The sequence below is a fragment of the Scyliorhinus torazame genome, chromosome 6 (genome assembly GCF_047496885.1).
Source record: "Scyliorhinus torazame isolate Kashiwa2021f chromosome 6, sScyTor2.1, whole genome shotgun sequence".
NCBI classification, from domain to species: domain Eukaryota; kingdom Metazoa; phylum Chordata; class Chondrichthyes; order Carcharhiniformes; family Scyliorhinidae; genus Scyliorhinus; species Scyliorhinus torazame.
The window spans coordinates 281,671,996-281,696,303 of NC_092712.1; positions in this window are offsets into that span (position 1 = coordinate 281,671,996).

Here is a 24,308-nt window from a genome sequence, read left to right on the forward strand (position 1 = left end):
TTCCAGAAGCCTGAAAACTATCTGGACGGCAGCTAGTTCCTGGTGTCGACCTGCCCTCGGGTGTTCCTACCTCCACCTGCTGTACCGGATCAGCTGTGTGGTGCGCATTAGAGAGTATCCCAGGAGCCTCTGGGATGGTGGAGGGTGTTGGAGTCAGCTGTGACAGAAAGTCAGTGTCATCCTCCGACTCGAGCTCCGGGGTCTCCTGAGTCTCGGACGGAGGGCTGGTGTACGAGCTGCTCTCCTCATCGCTGCTCGGCTCACGGGGGGGGGGGGGGGGGGGGGGGGGGGGGGGGGGGGGGGGGGGCTCCGGCTGCGGCACTAGCTGGGGGCGGGGGACACCAGATGAACATGCCCTATCTCCAGCTGCTCCTGCAAGACACAAGACACGATGTATGATTAGACTGCGGGCCGGGGAGTGAGCGTATGGATGGGGGTAGGGGGGTGTTTAGGGTGAGGGTGTGTGGTGAACCACTGTACACCTGTATTAGGGGATGTAAGGTAGGACCTGTACTACAGGTTCGCCGGTAGCCCCTGCCATCTGGCTCCGCCCAGTAGGAGGACTATAACTATGCGTGTCCTTCAGTCAGCTGCCATTTCGCCAGCTACAGCAGGAGGCCACGCATCTGACTGCAATAAAGCCACAGTTGTACCCAACCTGAGTCTTTGTGCAATTGATCGTGCATCAATTTATTGCAGTCAGATTTTCTACAGGATGGACATCTGTATCAAACCAGATCGCCTGCAGCTGGATCCGCAATCGACCAACGCCAGAAAAGACTTTAATCACTGGCTAGCTTGCTTTGAGGCCTATGTTGACTCAGCGACCACCCCACCGACAGAGGCTCAGAAGATACAGGTCCTGTATTCCAGGCTGAGCTCAAGCGTGTTCCCACTGATCCAGGGCGCCCCGACTTACGCGGAAGCCATGGCGCTCCTCAAAGAGAACAACGCGCAGAAAGCGAACACACTCTTCACCAGGCACGTACTCGCCACTCGCTCTCAACTCCCTGGTGAATCCATCGAAGACTTCTGGCGGGCTCTAATCCCACTTGTCCGGGACTGTGACTGTCAGGCCGTTACGGCCGCCGAACATTCTAATCTCCTCATGCGCGATGCTTTCGTAACGGGGATTGGGTCGGACCTCATCCGACAACGATTGCTGGAAGGGGCCGCACTCGACCTAGCGGAGACAAAATGATTAGCGCTCTCCATGACGGTCGTCTCCCGTAATGTTCAGGCCTACCACTCCAGCCGCGCGGCCCACCCCTCCTATCCCTCCTGGACCCCGCAAACGACCACCCCAGCTGGGGCCCTGCCTAGCCAATAAGCCTGCGCCACACGCAAAACCGTGCACCCGGGGGTCCCCAATGCTATTTCTGCGGTCAGCAGAAGCACCCCCGCCAACGCTGCCCGACCCGCGCCGCCATTTGCAAGGCTTGCGGCAAAAAGGGCCACTTCGCAGCAGTGTGCCAGGCCCGCGCAGTCGCTGCTATCGCCCCCTCCCCCCTGCCAAACGCACAATGGGTGCCGCTATCTTCTCCCCCTCAGTCCACGTGCGGCCCATGGGCGCCGCCATCTTGTCCTGCTCCACCAACGTGCGCCCCATGGGTGCCGCCATTTTGCACCGCCCCCACAACGTGCGCCCCGTGGGTGCCGCCATTTTGTTCCCCGCAGCCACCGCCATCTTGCCTTCCCCACGGGGCATGGCCTTCCACAACCTGGGCCCCCAACGCTCTTCGTCTGAAACCAGTGACGATCACCCGCAGCTCGCCTCGATGACGCTGGACCAGTCTCGTCCACACAACCTGCCCACCGCTTTGACAAAGGTGAAAATCAACGGCCACGCAACCTTTTGCCTGCTGGACTCTGGGAGCACCGAAAGCTTCATACACCCGGATACGGTAAGGCGCTGCTACCTCGCGGTCCACCCCGCCAATCAACGGATCTCCCTGGCCTCCATGTCCCACTCTGTCCCGATCCGAGGGTTCTGTACAGTCACTTTCACAGTCCAGGCGTAGAGTTCAGCGAATTTCGCCTACGCCTTCCTATCCTCTGTGCTGCACTTTTGCTAGGCCTGGATTTTCAGTGCAATCTCCAGAGCCTCACCCTCAAATTCGGCAGGCCCCTTCCACCCCTCACTGTGTGCGGTCTCACGACCTTAAAGGTCGACCCCCCCTCTCTCTTTGCCAGTCTTACTTCAGATTGCAAGCCCGTTGCCACCAGGAGCAGACGGTACAGCACCCAGGACAAGACCTTCATCAGGTACGAGGTCCAGCGGCTGCTTCGGGAGTGTGTCATCGAGGCCAGCAACAGCCCCTGGAGAGCCCTAGTGGTAGTCGTTAAAACTGGGGAGAAACACCGAATGGTCGTGGACTACAGCCAGACCATCAATTGGTACACCCAGCTCGACGCGTACCCACTCCCACGCATATCTGATATGGTCAATCAGATAGCGCAGTACCGGGTCTTCTCAACTGTAGACCTCAAATCCGCCTACCACCAGCTCCCCATCCGTAAATCCGATCGCCCATACACTGCCTTCGAGGTGGACGGTCGTCTCTACCATTTTCTTAGGGTTCCTTTTGGCTTCACTAATGGGGTCTCGGTCTTCCAAAGGGAGATGGATCGAATGGTCGACCGGTACGGTTTGCGGGCCACGTAACCGTACCTAGACAATGTCACCATCTGCGGCCATGATCAGCAGGACCACGATGCCAATCTTGCCAAATTTCTCCGCACCGCCACTCTCCTCAATCTTACTTATAACAAAGAGAAGTATGTGTTCAGCACGACCCGCTTAGCCATCCTCGGCTATGTGGTCCAGAATGGAGTTCTGGGGCCCGATCCCGACCAAATGCGCCCCCTCATGGAGCTTCCCCTCCCCCACTGCCCCAAGGCCCTCAAACGCTGCCTGGTGTTCTTTTCGTACTACGCCCAGTGGGTCCCAAACTATGCGGACAAGGCTCGTCCACTCATACAGTCCACCCAGTTCCCCCTCATGGCCGAGGCACAACAGGCCTTCGCCCAGATCAGAGCTGATATAGCCAAGGCAGGGATGCACGCGGTAGACAAGACACTGCCCTTTCAAGTAGAAAGCAACGCATCAGACGTCGCCCTTGCCGTCACCCTCAATCAGGCAGGCAGACCCCTGGCATTCTTTTCCCGCACCCTTCATGCCTCAGAAATTCAGCACTCATCCATCGAAAAAGAGGCCCAGGCTATCATTGAAGCTGTGCGGCATTGGAGGCATTACCTGGCTGGCAATAGATTCACTCTCCTTACTGACCAACGGTCGGTAGCTTCATGTTCAACAACACGCAGCGGGGCAAGATCAAAAATGATAAAATCTTGCAGTGGAGTATCAAGCTCTCCACCTGTAATTACGAGATTTTGTATCGCTCCGGCAAGCTCAACGAGCCCCCAGACGCCCTCTCCCGAGGTACATGTGCCAGCGCACAAGTAGACCAACTCCGGGCCCTACACGACAGCCTTTGTCACCCGGGGATCACACGACTGTACCATCTGGTCAAAGCTCGCAATCTGCCCTACTCCATCGAGGAGGTACGGACAGTCATCAGGGACTGCCAGGTCTGTGCCGAGTGCAAGCCGCACTTCTACCGGCCGGACCGTGCGCGCCTGGTGAAGGCCTCCCACCTCTTTGAACGCCTCAGCGTGGATTTCAAAGGGCCCCTTCCCTCCATCGACCGTAACACGTATATTCTCAGTGTGGTCGATGAGTACTCCAGGCTCCCCTTTGCCATCCCATGCCCGGATATGACGTCCGCCACCATCATTAAAGCCCTCAACACAATCTTCGCTCTGTTCGGTTTTCCCGCCTACATACACAGTGACAGGGGATCCTCATTCATGAGTGATGAGCTGCGTCAGTTCCTGCTCAGCAGGAGTATCGCCTCCAGCAGAACTACAACCCCCGGGGAATCGGGCAGGTAGAAAGGGAGAACGGGACAGTTTGGAGGGCCGTCCAGCTCGTCCAGGAACCTTCCAGCCTCTCGCTGGCAGGAGGTCCTCCCTGATGCACTGCTCTCCATCCGGTCACTACTGTGCACCGCTACGAATAACACACCCCATGATTGTGTTTTACCTTCCCCAGGAAGTCCACATCCGGGGTGTCGCTCCCGATTTGGCTCGCTGCTCCAGGACCGGTCCTGCTCTGTAGACACGTCCGACTCCACAAGGTGGATAGGGTACTCTTGTTCCACGCCATCCCCCAGTATGCCTACATTGGGTACCCCGATGGCCGCCAGGATACTGTCTCCCTCAGGGACCTGGCACCGTCAGGTTCTAACCGAACACACTCCCCCGCCCCGGCGCCATCCTCCCCTTCCCCGGCGCTTCCATCATTGCCCCCACCAGGCCCATCCCTCCTTCCCCTGCCCACGAAAGAGGACGACGAAGATTTCGGCACGCTCCCGGAGTTATCTAACAGCAGCCAGCACCGCCGTCGCCGCCACCGTTACACCGCTCCCAGCGGAACGTCAAGGCTCCAGACAGATTGAACCTTTGTAACACAATCAATCACTCACGAGGCGAGATGAGATGAAGTCAATCGATGGCTTTATTACGCAGACTTCTTCCCCAGCAGCTCGGTTATAGAATGCGGCTGCTGGGAGAACCCGGGTTCTTAAACTCCACCTTACTGGGTGGAGCCAGTAGGTGGCAGATCCAATCAGGACCCAGTGTTTGTCTACAAATAGCCTCTCGGCATCACTGGGTACCGTACTACCCCTAATACATACCACCACAACCTTTAACTGGACCTTCAAAATGGACAATTTTTTTTTCTCTCTCCATGTTGTTTCTACGACACTGTAAATAATGTTCAACACTGTATATAGTTCCACACCACCCCCTCCGGACTCATTTTTAACAGGGGGTGAATGTGGTGAACCACTGTACACCTGTATTAGGGGATGTAAGGTAGGACCTGTACTACAGGTTCGCTGGTAGCCCCTGCTGGCTGGTTCCGCACAGTAGGAGGAGTATAAAAATGCGTGTCCTTCAGTCAGCTGCCATTTCGCCAGTTGCAGCAGGAGGCCACACATCTGACTGCAATAAAGCCACAGTTGTACCCAACCTTAGTCTTTGAGCAATTGATCGTGCATCAGGGTGGTGTGGGGTGAGGGTGGTGATGATGTGGTGTGAGGGTGATGTGGCGGTGAGGGTGATGTGGGGGTGAGAGTGGTGATGAGTGGGGTGAGTGTGATGTGGTGAAGGTGGTGATGGGGTGGTGTGGGGGTGGTGTGAGGGTCATGTGTGGTGGTGTTGGGGTAAGAGTTGTGTAGGGCGAGGGTGGTGTAGGGGTCGTGTGTGGGTGTGGGTGGTGATGGGGTGGTGTGTGGTGGTGTTGGGGGTGAGGGTTGTGTAGGGTGAGGGTGGTGTAGGGGTGGTGTGCGGGTGTGGGTGGTGTGGGGGTGGTGTGTGGTGGTGTTGGGGGTGAGGGTTGTGTAGGGTGAGGGTGGTGTAGGGGTGGTGTGCAGGTGTGGGTGGTGTGGGGGTGGTGTGTGGTGGTGTTGGGGGTGAGGGTTGTGTATGGCGAGGGTGGTGTAGGGGTGGTGTGTGGGTGTGGGTGGTGATGGGGTGGTGTGTGGTGGTGTTGGGGGTGAGGGTTGTGTAGGGTAAGGGTGGTGTAGGGGTGGTGTGCGGGTGTGGGTGGTGTGGGGGTGGTGTGTGGTGGTGTTGGGGGTGAGGGTTGTGTATGGTGAGGGTGGTGTAGGGGTGGTGTGCGGGTGTGGGTGGTGTGGAGGTGGTGTGTGGTGGTGTTGGGGGTGAGGGTTGTGTAGGGGTTGTGTGTGGTGGTGTTGGGGGTGAGGGTTGTGTATGGTGAGGGTGGTGTAGGGGTGGTGTGCGGGTGTGGGTGGTGTGGGGGTAGTGTGTGGTGGTGTTGGGGGTGAGGGTTGTGTAGGGTGAGGGTGGTGTAGAGGTGGTGTGCGGGTGTGGGTGATGTGGGGTGGTGTTGGGGGTGAGGGTTGTGTAGGGTGAGGTTGGTGTGGGGGTGATGTGTGGGTGAGGGTGGTGATGGGGTGGTGTGAGGGTCGTGTGTGGTGGTGTGGGGGGTGAGGGTTGTGATGGGTGAAGGTGGTGTGGGGGTGATGGGTGGTGTGGGGGTGGTGTGTGGTGGTGTTGGGGGTGAGGGTTGTGTAGGGTGAGGGAGGTGTGGGGTGGTGTGTGGGTGTGGGGGTGTGAGGGTGGTGTGTGGTTGTGTTGGGGGTGAGGGTTGTGTAGGGTGAGGGTGGTGTGGGGGTGGTGTGTGGGTGTGGGTGGTGTGGGGGTGGTATGTGGTGGTGTGGGGGTGGTGTGTGGGTGAGGTTGGTGTGGGGGTGAGGGTTGTGTAGGGTGAGGGTGGTGTGGGGGTGGTGTGTGGGTAAGGTTGGTGTGGTGGTGGTTTTGGGAGGGTGTTGCCACACGTGTCATGGGGAATCGCAACTCTGCAGGGTCTCATTACCTCGCCCACGCCCAAACTCCACCTTGGCAACGTCCCTTTCCTCCGGGCCGCCAACCACACCCAGTGCCCTCTGCTCTGCCATGGTGAGGGGTCGCAGGTCCGGCGGTCCGCGTCCGGGCTTCTCCTGCCCCAGTGGTTGTGCTCAGCGTTCTCCTGGCGGGGAGGGGATGGGAACAGAAAACGACAGCTTTAGACATTTCGACGTATACAGCCCAGGGGGTGGCCTTGGTGGCCAGGGCACCTGGCCATAGTGGCTGGTATGGGTAAAGGTATGTGGTGCAGGGTGGGGACGTGCCTGCCATCCGGGTGGGGGGTAGGGTTACGGATGTGTGGGTTGGGGTTGGTGCCGGGGCACAGCGCTGCCTACTCACCCTGGCTGCCCTGAGGAGGTTCTGCAGTTTTTCTCGGCACTGCTGGTGGATCCGGACGGTGTTGCCCATGGCCTTTGCCACCTGCGCCCAGGTACGGCAAACGGCAGCGGCTGGCAACCTCCTTCCCAGACCAGGGTAGAGGATCATCCTCCTTGTCGTGATATGCATCAGCAATTGTACATGCAAATATATTTGACCTCCGACCACTAAGTGGCAGGCAAGTTGTAACATGTGACATTGCAATCTAAGGGGAGTCTGTCGGAGAAGTCGCTGTGGTTAGTTGTGTTTGCGATTGTTCTAGTTTGTTAGTATTAGTTTCCAACCCACAGTTTGCTATACAATAAAAAATCCTACTAGTCTAGAACTAGGGGCGGGATTCTCCGACCCTCCGCCGGGTCAGAGAATCGCTGTGGGGCGGTGTGAATCCTGGCCCGCCGCTCTGACGCCGGCTGCCGAATTCTCTGGCACCAGTTTTTTGGCGAGGGCGTGGATCACGTCGTGCCGGTCGGGGGCCGTTGGCAGTGGCTCCCCCCCCGGCGATTCTCCGGGCCCTGATGGGCCGAGCGGCCGCCCGTTTTCGGCTGGTCCCTCCGGCGTGAAATACACGAGGTGCATACCGGAGGGGCCTGGCTCTGAGGGTGGCCTGCGGAGTCCGCGAGCGGGGCGCGGGGGGATTCGGCCCCGGCGGGGGCCCCCACAGTGGGGGCACACTTTCCCTCCGCGCTGGCCTCTGTAAAGATCCGCGATGGCCGGGGCGAAGAAGAACCCCCCCTGCGCATGCGCAGGGATCACATCAGCAGTTCTGCGCATGCGGCAGAACACGCTGGCGCTCCCGCGCATGCGCCAACTCGCGCTGGCCGGCAGGGGCCCTTCGGCGCCGGTTGGCGCGGCTCCAACCACTCCAGCGCCGGCCTAGCCCCCGGAGGTGTGGAGGATTCCGCACCTTCTGGGCGGTCCGAAGCCGGAGTGGTCCACGCCACTCCTCGGCGCCGTTGCGGCCCGCCCCGCCGGTTTGGGGAGAATCCTGGCCTAGATGTTCTTTGGTGCACTGACTCAATCATAGTCCATGCACTAGAACATAACACTCCTCTCCTCCAAGCGTCCAGGAGGGTCTCCAGCTCGGCATCCATGAATCTCTCCTCGCTGCTATCTTGTTGGCTGGGATGGTGTGTGTGGGGAATGGAGTGTTTATACGTGGCAGCAGCTTGTCAGCCTCCTGAGTGTCAATCTCTGGACCCGGTGATCAGGCACCGTTTCTGATTAGAATCGATGGTGTTCCACATGGCGCCGGTGCTAGCCCCTTAACAGTAGCGGAATTGGTCCAGGTACGTCGACAGTTTTGCTGTATTGGAACTCCATGAATTCTGCATCGGCATCGACAATCAGTCTCAGCAACGGAAAATCCCGCCCATGACATTCGCGATTGACAGAAGTGTTTGATTAAATGTCCCCCGTGATTATTCTCAGCCTGGCTCCTCTCTGTAACTCTCCTTGTGATGCTAGGTTCCCGCCTGTTTGTTGCACAGACATTTTAGCAATCACGATATGATGGGGCTGGGAGAAGTGATCTTTGAATAAGCAAACAGGTGTGCCTTTCTCTGCTTCCCAATTCCTATTGTTGTGTGGGTTTGATTGAAGTAGGCACGGGAGGTATCGGCGTGCTGTTCTGCCAGTTAGCACTCGCTCAGTACTGCTCATTGTTAATATTAGTTTCACAACGTTATAAATAAATAGCGCACATAGGTTCCTTTCCTGTGGAGCACGGATTGCAGCATTCTCAGGATTCCTCTGTGTCCCTTTTCCCAGAGGTCAGAATAAATGGTTGTTCACATTAACAAGGGGCTCTTTGTGCTTGGTGAATGTCAACTTCGTTGGGTTTGTGACGACTTTGCAGAGTCACATTCGCTGACTATGAGGTCAAGCTCTTTATGAAATTAGATACAAAATTCCGCGAGCAAAAGAGCTCCTTGAACTCGCAGACATTCTTGAGCAACGCCTAAGAAAGAATTTTCATTCATACGGCAGGTTTCTCACCATCCCCCCCAAAGCCAATTGACAGCCACTAATTAATTTTGAAGAGCAGTCACTGTTAGTTCTTCAAATCAATATGGCAGGCAATTTGTGCAGAAGTTGGCTCCCCCATCAGCAAGTGAAATAAATGATTGGTTAATCTGTCTTTCATGTTGTTGGTTGAGGACTGAATCATGGTTAATGCTCGATACAGATGTAACTACTTTTGCAGCTATGATACCATGTCACATGAGGGAAGCAGGTGTACAACCTCGTGAAGCGTACTGAGAGATATAAAGATCTATATATAAACAAGAATGATTTCTTTTACAAATAACAGCCTACTGTAGGGAGCGGCATGGTGGCACAGTGGTTAGCACTGCTGCCTCACAGCACCAGGGGTCAAGGGTTCAATACCAGCCTTGGGTGACTGTGCGGAGTCTGCACATCCTCCCCGTGTGTGCGTGGGTTTCCTCCGGGTGCTCAGGTTTCCTCCCTCAGTCCAAAGATGTGCAGGTTAGGTCCATTGCCAAAGCTAAATTGTCCCTCAGTGTCCAAGGATGTGTAGGTCAGGTGGGGTTGTGGGGATAGGAGTGGGCCTAGGTAGGGTACTCTTTCAGAGGGTCGGTGCAGACTCATGGGCCAACTGGCCTCCTTCTGCACTGTAGGGATTTGATGGTTCTATCGTTTTATGGTAGCATTCTTAGGGTAACGGGCAAAACCTAAAGAAATCCCATCTTAACTCCGAACCCAAGACAAAACATAGTGGCAGCTGCTCGTTTGTCAACTGTTGATATGCACCTCCTGAAATATATTGGCAGCAGACGGAGCAGAAATATCCAGAGAAACTCCAAGTGACGATTGCAAATCTGAAAGACCTACAAATCCCGAGAAAAATGAGAAGATGCAAAATGATTACGTGAGAACAGAGCATTGTGCAAGATGCAAGCAGATATACAGACCCAGAGTCCAGACAGGTATGAGTACAGATCACAATCTAGAAGCCCAACTTCTGAAACAGCTACAGATCCAGGGCTTAGGGTGAGCATGGGAACTACATTGCCACTTGCAGAACCATCCCTAAACGTGAAATGCTCACAACAGACTCAACACTGGGACAATTGAAGCAAGTGATTCTCCAGATACAGAACAGCTTCAGGTTTGCAGAAGAATCAGGGTCAGTACTTTTGCATTACGCAGTAGGGGCCATAGCAGATGATGCTCATTAATCGATGAGGCTTTGAGCCCATATAATGAAGCTCCAGTGTTTGAAAAAAATGAAGTAATTGTGTGAGCAACATTTATTAAGAGGAGGCAAAACTCCATGGATTCATTATAAATGATCTGTATAAACTTGTCGAGAATTGTGACTATGGGATCCTCAGAGATGAATTAATACTCAATTGTATAATGGTTGGGGATCTTTGATTGAACTCTGTCTGATCTTCTACAAGGAAGGAAGATTACACTTTATGTCATGCGAGAGTGCCTTTAAGAACTGGATGTGTAAGCAATGTACCTTTAAGGAAACAGTGATGTCAGAGAATGGGTGGAGCTCAGCTCAGTTCAGCCATTTTGCAGTTTGAAAAATGCCTGGCTGGTTTTGCTGAGAGCAGTTTAAAAGTGCCTGGCTGTTTTGCTGATTAAAAGGAGAAAGCCAGTTTGAGACAGCAACTTGAGGAGTTCTGGTTTGCTGTGAGTTGCTTGAAGGGAGAAAGACAGTTGGAAAAAGCAGTTTGTGTGTGTCTGTGTGTGTCCAGAGAGCTGCAGGAAGAAAGCAAGGTGCTGGAGCTGAAGTCAACCAAGCTAATATATCTCTGCCATTCAACAGAAAATACATATATCTTTGAAGTAATGGGTGTTAAGAGATCCAATGTTTATTTCAGATGTTAAGTTGAGTTCATGGAATAAACAGTATTTTGTGTTTAAAAAATCCATGTGTCCATAATTGTAATCCCATTCCTCGGGAAAAAGCCGTGTGCTCGGAAAAGCAACAAATCCATTAAAGGGAGAAGTTGGTTGAACTCCATGATACATTTTGGGGTTCTGAAAACGCCTCGCCCATAACATTTCACAAAGACGTTATAAATGGCGTGATAGATCGACTTAAGGAGCAAAACAGAACGGTTGTTTGTGGGAAAAGTAAAGTCCATTTGAAAAATGAGTGCAACCATTAAATATATTTAAAAAGAGAAAGCGCATTGAAGCAAAAGTCGGATGCATCTCAAGGGCAGTGGAGCTGCTGTCCCAGGGCTCGGGGATGGGGGAGCCTGGGCTTGGTCAAGGGGCTGAAGCATTCTAGGCTGGGGTTCGCCCCTGGGTCGGGGGGAGGGGGGGAGGAGGGGGTGAGGAGTTTTGTGTCTGTGAGGCCTTCAAGCCATCTTTAAATATTGTGCAGACCCTTAACAGGGGCTACCACAGGGGCATCTTGACAAATACATGAATAGGATGGGAATAGAGGGATACGGACCCCGGAAGTGTAGAAGATTTTAGTTTAGACAGGCAGCATGGTCGGCACAGGCTTGGAGGGCCGAAGGGCCTGTTCCTGTGCTGTACTTTTCTTTGTTCTTTGTTCTTTGTTCTACAAAATCAGGAATGAAAACAATGAGAGTTCTTTATTTGAAGGTGGGACTATATATGGATGGTGTTAACTGGGAGATTATGATCCTGTGTTGAGGTGGTCGTGAGATACAAGTGACAGCAGTTTGAGATACGCTCGGATAAAGCTACATGTACATCAGATCACAACATACCACTTTTTCTGAATTTGGAGTTTAGCTTTAGAGAATCATACTATTTACAAGAGCTAAAGAAAAGACCACTGCGTCTGAATAAAACATATAAAAAGCAATAAATTTACAAGTTTCTGAAATGTATCGGCAGTTTGCTTATCCGCCCAACATTGCTCCGGTGATCTCTGCTGGACGTCGCTGCATGTTTTCAGAATGCTGGTTAGCGGTACTTTGTTTGTGTCACATCTTAGATCATGTTCTACTTTCAATAGGATTACTCGATGTTTCTGGTTATGGTATCGTTCAGATTTCATCAATACCATGCCATTTGGTGTTCATAATTGATACAATCTCGGTTCTGGGTATATTCTGATGATTTCTGCTGGAGGCCATGTACCAAGAGTTGGATGTTGTACTTGAACTTTCCAATGTTCAGGTGGGGTAATTTGTTACCCACATGCCGGTCATGGATAACTGTGCTAGTCACCACTAAGTAGTATTACTGTACATGGGTAAATCCCTGCCTGCTGGCTCCGCCCAGTAGGCGGTGTATAAATGTGTGTGCTCGCCGGTGCTGCAGCCATTCTGGTTCCAGCTACAGGAGGCACAACATCTTTGCTCAATAAAGCCTCGATTACTCCACTATTCTCGTCTTTGTGGTAATTGATAGTGCATCAATTTATTGAGCAAAGAATTTTTAAAACGATGGATCTCCGCATCAAGCCTGATCAGCTGCAGCTGAGCTCTCAAGCAGCCAATGCTACGTCCGCCTTTGAGTACTGGCTAGCCTGCTTCAAAAGCTACCTCCGAACATCCACTGAGGAACCCTCGGACACGCAGAAGCTCCAAGTCCTTTATCACGGGCTGATTCAGGGCTGATGAAGCTTCATGAGCCCTGACATTTTTCCTCTCATCCGGGATGCGCCCACTTACTCTGAAGTGATGGAGCTCCTGAAGGGACATTACGTTCAACCAGTAAATTAACTATACGCCAGGCACCTCCTGGCCACGAGACAGCAACTCCCCCGGGGGGGGGGGGGGGGTCTCTGGACGATTTTTGGCATGCTCTGCACATCCTATGTAGGAACTGCGACTGCCAGGCAGTTTCGGCAGTCCAGCACACAGAACGTTTAATTCGAGATGCTTTTGTTACGGGCATGAGGGTCTGTGTACGTCCGCCAGCGGCTACTGGAATGGGGTACGCTTGATCTTGCGGGAACTAGGCAGCTCGCTAACTCGTTAGACGTGGCCTCCCGTAATGTCAAGTCATACGCCCCCGACCGCGCGGCACCCTCATGGGCATCGTGGGCCCACCAGCTGCTGACTCCAGCTCACCGCAAGCCTGCACTGTGCGGCAGCCAGCCAACCCTGGCGGGCCCAAGTGCTATTTTTGCGGGCAGAACAAACACCCCAGGCAGCGTTGCCCGGCGCGGAGCGCGACCGGCAATGGATGTGGGAAGAAGGGTCACTTTGTTTCTGTTTGCCAGGCCCGGTTGGTCGCCGCTGTTTCCAGGCCCGGCGTTCCTGCACCCCCATGTGCGACCCAGGGGCGCCGGCATCTTCCTCATCGCCAGCCACGTGCGGCCCGTGGGCGCCACCATCTTCTTCACTGCAAACCACGTGCGGCCCGTGGGCACCGCCATCTTTGATGCCCCCCACCATGTGCGCCCCGTGGGTGCCGCCATCTTCGGCACCATTTTGGACGGCGTCTCAGGACCCCTGCTCCTCTGGCCGTTCATCGCTGACCAGCCCGGGGCCTCCCAGCATCTGCCGCAGCTCGCCTCAATCACCCTAAACCAGTCCCGGCCCTGCAACCTTGTGACCGCAACAACGACGGTGAAGATCGATGGGCACGAGACGACCTGCGTTTTTGACTCCGGGAGCACGGAGAACACCATCCACCCCACTATGTTACACCCAGTCACCCAGAAAATCTCCCTGGCCTCCGGATCCCATTCTGTGGAAGTCCGGGGGTACTCCATCGCGAAGATCACCGTTCAAGGCGTAGTGTTTAGCAACTTCCGGCTCTACGTCCTCCCCCACCTCTGCGTTGCCCTGTTACTCGGCCTGGACTTCCAGTGCCACCTCCAAAGCTTAACCTTAAATTTCAACGGACCCCTATCCACCTCACCGTGTATGGCCTCACGACCCTTAAGGTCGACCCACCTTCCCTGTTTGCGAACCTCACCCCGGATTGCAAAACCGTCGCCACTAGGAGCAGACGGTACAGTGCCCAGTACAGGACCATCATCAGGTCAGAGGTCCAATGGCTTCTGCGGGAATGGGTCATTGAGGCCAGCCCCTGGAGAGCTCAAGTGGTAGTCGTAAAGACTGGGGAGAAGCACAGGATGGTCATTGACTACAGTCAGACCATCAATCGGTACACGCAGCTCGACACGTACCCCCTCCCACGCATATCTGACATGGTCAATCAGATTGCGCAGTATCGGGTCTTTTCCGCAGTGGACCTGAAGTCTGCCTACCAACAGCTCCCCATCCACCCGGAGGACCGCCAATACACTGCGTTCGAAGCAGATGGCCACCTCTATCACTTCCTTAGGGTTCATTTCGGCATCACTAATGGGGTCTCGGTCTTCCAGCAAGAGATGGACCGAATGGTTGACCGGTACGGACTATGGGCCACCTTCCCGTACCTAGATAACGTCACCATCTGCGGCCACGATCAGCAGGACCACGACGCAAACCTCCAAAAATTCCTCCAGACCGCCAAACTCCTTAATCTCACATACAATAAGGAGAAATGCGTGTTCCGCACCAACCACTTAGCCATCCTTGGCTATGTCGTGGAAAATAGAGTTCTAGGGCCCGACCCTGACCGCATGCGCCACCTCATGAAGCTCCCACTTCCCCACTGCCCCAAGGCCCTGAAACGATGCCTGGGGTTTTTCTCCTAGGATGCCCAGTGGGTCCCTAATTATGCAGGCAAGGCCCGCCCACTCATTCAGTCCAGTTTTCCCCCTGACGGCTGAGGCCCGCCAGGCCTTCAACCTCATCAAGGCAGATATCGGCAAGGCCATGATGCACGCGGTCGACGAGTCCCTCCCCTTTCAGGTCGAGAGCGATGCATCGGACGTAGCTCTGGCCGCCACCCTCAACCAGGCAGGCAGGCCCGTGGCCTTCTTCTCTCGCATCCTTCATGCCTCCGAAATTCGGCACTCCTCTGTCGAAAAGGAGGCCCAAGCCATTGTGGAAGCTGTGAGACATTGGGGGCATTACCTGGCCGGCAGGAGATTCACTCTCCTCACTGACCAACGGTCGGTTGCCTTCATGTTCAATAACACACAGCGGGGCAAGATCAAAAACGACAAGATCTTGAGGTGGAGGATCGAGCTCGCCACCTATAATTACGAGATTTTGTATCACCCGGGGAAGCTCAACGAGCCCCCTGACGCCCTATCCCGCGGTACATGTGCCAGCGCACAAGTGGACCGACTCCGGGCTCTCCACTATGACCTCTGCCACCCGGGGGTCACCCGGTTCTTCCATTTCGTCAAAGCCCGCAACCTGCCCTACTCCATTGAGGAGATCAGGACCATCACCAGAGACTGCCAGGTCTGCGCTGAGTGCAATCTGTGACTGCCAGGCAGTTTCGGCAGTCCAGCACACAGAACGTTTAATTCGAGACGCTTTTGAGAGTCTGCCGGACGACTGAACTTGTAATGTTTTTCAACCACCCCCGCCGGACTCTTTTTTTAACAAGGGGTGAATGTGGCGCAGCCATTCTGGTTCCAGCTACAGGAGGCACAACATCTTTGCTCAATAAAGTCTCGATTATTCCACTACTCTAGTCTTTGTGGTAGTTGATAGTGCATCAATAACTTTAATCTTCCCCTGTCTTTTTAAATAGAAAACTGGGTGCCGCCCCGGACGAGTAACGACTATCTAGAGGATTATACCGGTCCTCAACACTGAGTTCTTCCCACTTGGATAGGTAAGGCATCATGTTGCCAGAGGGATGTCCCCGAATCCTGCCATTCAGTATCACGTATCTCAGTTTGGGCAATATAGAGTCTTTTTGTGTCCAAGCCTTGATCTGTTTTGCCGATACCGGTAAGGCCGCTAAGAAATTTAAAGTAATGGTGACCTCGTCTCTTGCTGGCAAGGGAGTCAGACTTGTGGGCAGCAGGAAACGACTCAAGGCATTAGCAATGGCTACTCGTGCGCCAGGGTGATGCTCTAGGGAGGATTCGTAGGCTGCCAGAACTGGGGCTGGTTTAGCACACAGCTAAATCTCTGGCTTTGAAAGCAGACCAAGGTAGGCCAGCAGCACGGTTCAATTCCCGTACCAGCCTCCCCGAACAGGCGCCGGAATGTGGTGACTAGGGGATTTTCACAGTAACTTCATTGAAGCCTACTTGTGACAATAAGCAATTTTCATTCATTCATTGCTGTACCTGGGCCAAGGCGATAGGAGGGATTGCTCTATGTTCTTTGAAAAGGCCCTATAAAGGTGGCATGTGGCGCAGTGGTTAGCACTGGGACTGCGGCACTGAGGACCCGGGTTTGAATCCCGGCTCTGGGTCACTGTCCGTGTGGAGTTTGCACATTCTCCCCGTGTCTGCGTGGGTTTCACCCCCACAACCCAAAGATGTGCAGGTTAGGTGGATTGGTCATGCTAAATTGCCCCTTAATTGGAAAAAAAAATAATTGGGTAATATAAATGTTTTTTAAACCGAAAAGGCCCTCTCAAGGACGTAGTCATACTGGGGCAATTTTTTTACATCGCAGGTTACTGCCAAGACTGCCGTCTCAATTTCTGTATCCGCAAGGTTCCTCGAAACGGTAGAAATGGATTGTTCCATGACACCTTCCCAACGATATGAGAGTGCCGCACGACTCCATAGGGAGGCGTTGCATGTCAGTATGAGCTCCTTTGTAATGGGCTAGCATGTTAGATGTTAATAGCCATTTTACTTCCTCAAAGGCCTTATCCTGTCACGCCAGCCACGCCCATTTCTGGTGGTTTCTTCAACAGAAGATGTGACGACAACAGCAGAGGCCAGGTTTGGGTTAAATTTCCCATAACAATTCACCAGCCCCAGGAAGGATTTTGGTTATGTGGATTTCTTTAATGGTTTTGACCTTGTCCTCCATAGGTTGTCGGCCTTTATTGTCTATCCGGTATCCTAGATAGATGTCCTCGCTCACTTCGAATATGGAATTTTCTCTTTTGAGGTGTACCCTTGCACTTGAAATCACCACAAAACATCTTCGAGGTTTGCTAAATTCTTTTGCTCCTTAGTGCCTGTAATCAATACGTCATCAAGATACACCGTCACCTTGGGCAATCCCAGGAGGGTATCCTCCATAAAGTTATCCCCACAAAGGCGGACTGATTTATCGGGTTTGAGGGCAGGAGCGACGAGTACGACCCACTCCGATAATTATTATCCAAATGTTTTCCAGACGTCCAAGCTCAGTTTCGACTTTCTTGAGCAACGAATGTAGACTTGCTGTGTTCTGATATACTTTGGCATGGCATCAGGCTCGACAAAGGTTGTATCTCTGGCTGCTTTTAGTTTTCCAAGGCCATCTTGGAAGACTACAGGTATTTACTGATAATTTTGTATCAACCTCCAATACCCAGTTGAAACATTTCCAGCCAGCCCAGTCTGATCCACTGGAACCAATCTCTGCCATTGAGACTTGGCCCTGATCCCCACATGACTCTGTGGATGTCGGGCCGACTATTGTCTATAGCTTACCGGGGTCATTGTGATTCCCATAATTCTCAAAGGTTGCCCTATGCTGGTGGCTAATCTAGCTCTGGTATCCTTTAGGCTAAAGAGTAGAATGCCGGTCCGGAGGTGATTAAACGCCTGTTCTACAATGATGGAGACAGCAGCCCCCATGTCCACCATCATCAATGGTGACCATTCATGAGTAGCCTTATCATTATTGGGGTGACCATAGCCATGATGATGCCGTTCAACTTCATTGTCTCTTCATCTGGAGGCATAGAATCATAGAATGATAGAATCATAGACTTGATGGTGCAGAAGGAGGCCATTCGGCCCATCGAGTCTGCACCAGCCCTTGGAAAGAGCACCCCATTTAAGCCCACGCCTCCACCCCATCCCCGCAACCCAGTAGCCCCACCCAACCTTTCTTGGACACTAAGGGCAACTTGTCATGGCCAATACAACAAACCTGCGCATCTTTGGACTGCGGGAGGAAACAGGAGCACCCGGAGGAAACCCACGCAGACACGGGGAGAACGTGCAGCCTCCGCACAAACAGTGACCCAAGTCGGGAATCGAACCCAGGGCCCTGGTGCTGTGAAGTAACTGTGCTCACCACTGTGCTACCATGCTGCCCATGGTATGAGCCTGTGCTGGCCTTGGCTTCTTGTCGGTGGTATGCGTATTGCTGACTCCGGAAGCCTTGCCTGGATTGTGCCCTGCTGCAGCACATACAATAGTCCATTAGCTGGCACTTTTAACTCCTCCAGAGTGGTTTCTTTGGTATACCTGGGGTTGTCACGTGGTTTCCTTGACTGCCAGGGAGCCTCTACAGTGTTTTGAGTGGGTAATGGGGAATGCACATGGGCACCTTCTTCTGAAGTGTGGGCTCCCCTATGTGAAGCTCCCCCCTCAATCTGAAGACGGCACAGTGGTTAGCACTGCTGCCTCACAGGTCAAGCGACACCAGTTCGATTCCGGCCTTGGGTGACTGTATGTTTGGAGTTTGCACGTTCTCCCCGTGTCTGCGTAGGTTTCCTCCTGGTGCTCTGGTTTCCTCCCACAATCCAAAGATTTGCAGGTTCGGTGGATTGGCCATGCTAAATTGCTCCTCAGTGTACAAAGGTTAGGTGGCGTTACAGGGGGGATTGGGCCTCGGTAGGGTGCTCTATCGGGGGGTCAGTGCAGACTCAATACGGGCGAATGGCCTCCTTCTGCACTGTAGAGATTCTATGGTTCTGTGATGATTCTGCTACTGTTTAATGTCCCTTATAGTTCCTGAGCCCCTTTCTCAGCATTCTTCAGGGACAGGGCTACCTCAGTAGCCTTTTACAGGTCTAGATTGAGCTCTGACAGCAATTTCTTCTGAGTCATGACATTGTTAATTCCACACACCAATCTATCATGTAGCATCTCGGTCAGGGGTAGACCAAATTTGTAGTATTTTGCCAGTTTCCTAACCTACTGAGGAATTCTTCCAGGATCCACCCCGCCACATAAAAATGGTATCATTGGAGGATGATTGATGTCTTCAGGCCATCATAATTCCGCACTAGGTCTACGAGTTTGAGATAAGTTTTGGAGCCAGGGCCCGCTGGGTAGGTTAGCGCTTTTTATGATGTTAAGCATCAGGGCCCGGCCGCTGTCAGAAGGATTACTTTTTGATTTTCGTCTCCTTCAATGTTGTTGGTCCAAAAGAAATAGTGCATTCACTCTGCATATTGGGCCCATTCTTCTATGTAACCATCATACATACAAAGTTTACCAAAGAAAAGGCATTTCTGGGTTTTTCCTGCTTACCAGAGAGCTGTTTGCTTTACTTTGAAGGCTTCTCGGAATCCCATTTTAAATCCTCGTCGCCAATGTAATAACCCCAGTCAACGGCAAGCTCACAAAACTCAGGTTTATTCCTTGAACAAAAAGAAACCTTAGCCACGGCGTACTAAGCTAAGGTCTCAACCTGGGACCATCAGGAACATCAGTCCATGTCTGGGTTACACGAAAAGTCCCGCCAGTGAGTCTCTATTGGGCGAGCCTCCGCCCGCTCAATAAGGAAATGCCACAAACCCCACAGGGGGATCTATCAACGATTCCCTGTGGTCTTTGTGGATGACATAACAGACTCCAAGCAGGGCAATAACCGTGGAATTCTTTACCCCCCATTTCCTTTAATCATTAACCACAAAATATTTTCCAGAATGCCATTGACTACAATTCACCTGATTGGTTTAGTCATGACATTAAACAATAGTCTGTTTTTGCTCATTTTTCATTATTTGTATTTAAAGTAATCAAATGTTTAAATCGAAAGGTGAGAAAGGGATGTTCCAGAGCCTGGGCCAGATCCTGACTGGAGTACTGAGTTCAGTTTCTGCACCAAAGCACAGGGAAGATATAGCGACTATCATAATATACACCAGTATATCATGGTGCAGACACACACACACTGATGGACACACAGCAAGACCAATCAACACACACAACACCGCAGCCAATCACCAGTTAGAGCACACTCACTATAAAGACAGGGGACATCAGAGTTCCCGCTCATTCGGGTGCAGCTCCTACAAGGACAGAGCTTACAGCTTACAGCACAGATCTTCACCATGTGCTGTGTGCATAGACTGGTTAGGACAAGGCATAGGTCTTTAGTCCCACAGTGAAAGTATGTTCACCAGTTTTTAACTTTATAAAATAGTGTTGCACTATTTTAAGTGCTGGTAGCCTGTATGTGTTCCACGGATCCAGAGCGCCCAACACATCATGATACCAGGAGTTGAGGGATGTTAGAACTTCTTAGACCTACCTGCAAGTGATCTGCCTTCCACCAGCATACAGCCATCCTGCAAAATGGACAGCGTCCGCCCGCCGCCGCCGCGCCGCATCACCGGTAACCTAGGGGCCAACTGGAAGATATTCAAACAACGCTTCCAGCTCTACCTTGAAGCCACAGACTGGGAGGATGTCTCGGACACCAGGAAGTTCGCTCTCTTCCTATCCACGGCCGGGGGACATGCCATCCATATTTTCAATTCTCTCACCTTTGCTGATGATGAAGATAAATCAAAATTCAAGACGGTCCTCCTCAAATTTGACACTCACTGCAACATCGAGGTGAATGAAAGTTTCGAGCGCTATGCATTCCAACAGCGTTTGCAGGGTAAGGATGAACCTTTTCAGTCCTTTCTCACCCACCCCCGCATCCTTGCGCAGTCCTGTAGCTACGGGCCCACCTCCGACTCCATGATACGCAACCAGAACGTTTTTGGTGTTCAGTCGGACCCCCTACACCAGCAGCTCCTCAAGGTAAAGCAGCTCACCCTAGCGACCGCCATCGAGACCTGCGTGCTACACGAACACACCACTAGTCGGTATTCCCACATCCAAGCAGCTGAAACAGCGCGGCAAGGTCCCCACAAGGCAGAACGGGTCCAAGCAATCGAGCAACTCCAGGGCCTCAGACTGGATGAGGACGGCCATTTTGCGCGCTTTTCACGGACTCCCACGCTTATGCGCAAAGAACGAGGGGATGGCGATGTCGACGAACGTACTGCGCAGGCGCGCACCACGTACGACCGCACCACGCATGCGCAATGGCGCAGCAAACGTACTGACGCTACAACGTGCGGCAACTGTGGCTCCGCCCACTTAAAGTGGCAATGCCCTGCCAAATCACGACGATGCCTGAGATGTGGCAAACTTGGCCACTATGCTGTTTTATGCAGGTCAGCTCAGCCTGCCAACTCTCATCGCTCCAGCCAGCCTCGCAGGAATGTCCGGGCCATTCAACCCACGGTCAATGAGTCCGATGCAGACCTACTACCCGATATTGACACCGAGGACCCGAAGGCGCCTTTTCGAGTCGCTATCGTTACAAAAAACAGGGTGTCCCCAAAGCAAAGAATCCAGCCTCTATCGGTATACAGCATCGACCCAGACGATGAGCGGTCTGCCACCCTGACGGTCAACTGGTCCCAAATATGATTCTGCCTGGACACTGGTGCCTCCGCCAATCTCATTGCGCGGTCTGACCTCCAAAGCCTTCGTGTCAAACCAGCCATCCTCCCATCAGCCTGCCAGCTATTAGATTATAATGGCAATGCCATTGCTGCCAGCGGCTCATGCCAACTTGAAGTGACGCACAGGTCACGCAAAGCCATCCTTCCCTTTGAAATCGTGGGCTCCTCGAAAGGTTCCCTGCTTGGCGCGCAGGCATGCAAGCTGTTGAACCTAGTTCAGAGAGTTCACTCTCTCTTTCCTGCTGACGCGTCTACCTTTCAGGACACCGACTTCAGGGCGCAGCTCGACGCCATTATCGACCAGTACCACGACGTGGTAGGCTCCCGTACACCTACAAGATTTTATTAAAACCGAATGCCACGCCTGTGGTGCACGCACCTCGCAGGGTCCCAGCACCCCTGAAGGACCGCCTCAAGCAGCAGCTGCAGGACCTCCAGAACCAAGGAGTGATTTCCAAAGTCACGGAACCGACCGACTGGGTCAGTTCCATGGTATGTGTAAAAATGCCTTCCGGTGAATTGAGAATTTGCATTGATCCCAAGGATCTAAATCGCAATATCATAAAGGAGCGCTATCCAATTCCCAAGCGTGAAGAGCTCACATGTGAGATGGCTCGCGCCAAGCTCTTCACCAAACTCGACGCCTCAAAAGGATTCTGCCAAATCCAGCTCGATAAATCCAGCAGGAAACTTTGCACATTTAATACCCCCTTTGGCAGATATTGTTACAACAGGATGCCGTTTGGGATCGTATCTGCTTCAGAAGTGTTCCATAGGATTATGGAACAAATGATGGAAGGCATTGAAGGTGTTCGCGTCTATGTCGATGACATAATCATTTGGTCCACCACCCCGCAGGAGCATGTTAGTCACCTCCAGCGCTTATTCAGACGTATACATGAGCATGGCCTCCACCTCAACAGGGCCAAATGCTCTTTTGGTCAGACGGAACTCAAGTTCCTCGGGGACCACATCTCCCATTGGGTGTGCAGCCGGATGCGGACAAGGTAGCTGCCATCACAGCTATGAAAACACCAGAGGACAAGAAGGCGGTCCTCCGATTTCTGGGCATGGTCAATTTTTTAGGGAAATTCATCCCGTACCTCACCCCTCATACCACGGCTCTCAGGAACCTGGTCAGGAAGACGACAGACTTCCAATGGCTCCCTGCCCACGAGCGCGAATGGAGAGAACTCAAAACAAAACTGACCACGGCCCGGTCTTAGCTTTCTTTGATCCAGCAAAGGAGACCAAAATTTCGACCGATGCCAGTCAATCCGGCATTGGGGCAGTGCTCCCTCAACGTGATGAGGCCACATCATGGGCCCCCGTTGCATATGCGTCATGTGCGATGGCCCCCAAGGAGCAGCGCTATGCGCAGATAGAAAAGGAGTGCCTGGGCTTTCTGACCCGTGTGGTTAAGTTTCACGATTATGTCTACGGACTTCCTCAATTCACCGTCGAGACCGACCATCACCCGCTGGTCAATATAATACAGAAAGACTTGAACGACATGACGCCTCGCCTCCAGCGTATTCTTCTCAAGCTCCGGCGATACGACTTCCAGCTGGTATACACCCCAGGCAAAGACCTCATCATTGCTGACGCTCTCTCCAGGGCAGTCAACACTCCATGTGACCCAGCGGGATTTGTCTGCCAGGTTGACGCCCATGTGGCATTCGCGGCCTCCAACCTACCTGCCTCGAATAATTGCCTCGTCCAAATTCGCCGTGAGACGGCGGCTGACCCCTTGCTGCAGCGTGTCATGCGCCACCTAACAGACGGGTGGCTCAAGGGCCAATGCCCTCAGTTCTATAATGTCATAGATGATCTGGCGGTAGTAGACGGGGTTCTTCTAAAACTGGACCGCATTGTCATCACGCATAGCATGCGCCAGCTTGTCCTGGAACAACTACACGAGGGCCACCTTGGCGGCGAAAAGTGTCGCCGACGGGCCCGAGAGGCAGTGTACTGGCCCGGCATTAATAAGGACATAGCCAACACAGTGCTCAACTGCCCCACTTGTCAGCGCTTCCAGCCGGCCCAACCACGTGAGACCCTGGAGCCCCATGAGTTGGTCACGCCACCATGGACCAAGGTGGGCATCGACCTGTTCCACGCGCTGGGTAGAGACTATGTCCTGATCGTGGACTGCTTTTCGAATTACCCGGAGGTGATACGGTTGCACAAACTCACCTCGCCTGCAGTCATTCGTGCCTGTAAGGAAACCTTTGCTCGACACGGCATCCCGCTCACGGTTATGTCGGACAATGGCCCCTGCTTCGCCAGCCAGGAATGGTCCAACTTTGCCAGGTGGTACAATTTTGCCCATGTGACGTACAGTCCCCTGTACCCCCAATCCAACGGCAAAGCGGAGAAGGGAGTACATATAGTCAAACGGCTCCTCTGCAAGGCTGCCGATGCTGAGTCCAATTTCTATCTTGTCTTGCTGGCCTATCACTCCGCCCCGTCCATCCATGTCCCAGACCTCGACCACGTTCCGGTCCTTCGCCGGATGCAGCTGTATTGTGCACAGCGCAAAGCGGCTCATGACTCCCGTGTAGCTGATCTCCCTGCTCTGGCTCCAGGTGACAACGTCCGCGTCCATCTTCCGGCCGGTGACTGGTCTGCAACCGCTGTTGTCCTTCGGCAGGTGGCCCCCCCGCTCGTTCCTGGTTCGTCTACCGGATGGCTCTATTCTGCGCCGTAATCGACGCGCCCTTCGTCTTGTTCCACGCTTGCCACGTGATCCTCCAGTGTCGCCTCGCCCTCCTGCTGACCCTGCCACAGACTATGCAGAGCTCCCTGTCACTCTGCATCCCCCTGACTCTGATGCAGTCCAGCCCGCTCCTGAACCGGCGGCTCTCGACCCACCCTTGAGGCGGTCAACCAGAATTCGTTGCCCACCTCAGAGACTAAATTTATGAACTTTGCGGACTTATGGACTCTCTGAATTGTTTTGTTGCTTTGTTTGATCGTTTCCCTGGTTTGTATATAGTGTTGATCTC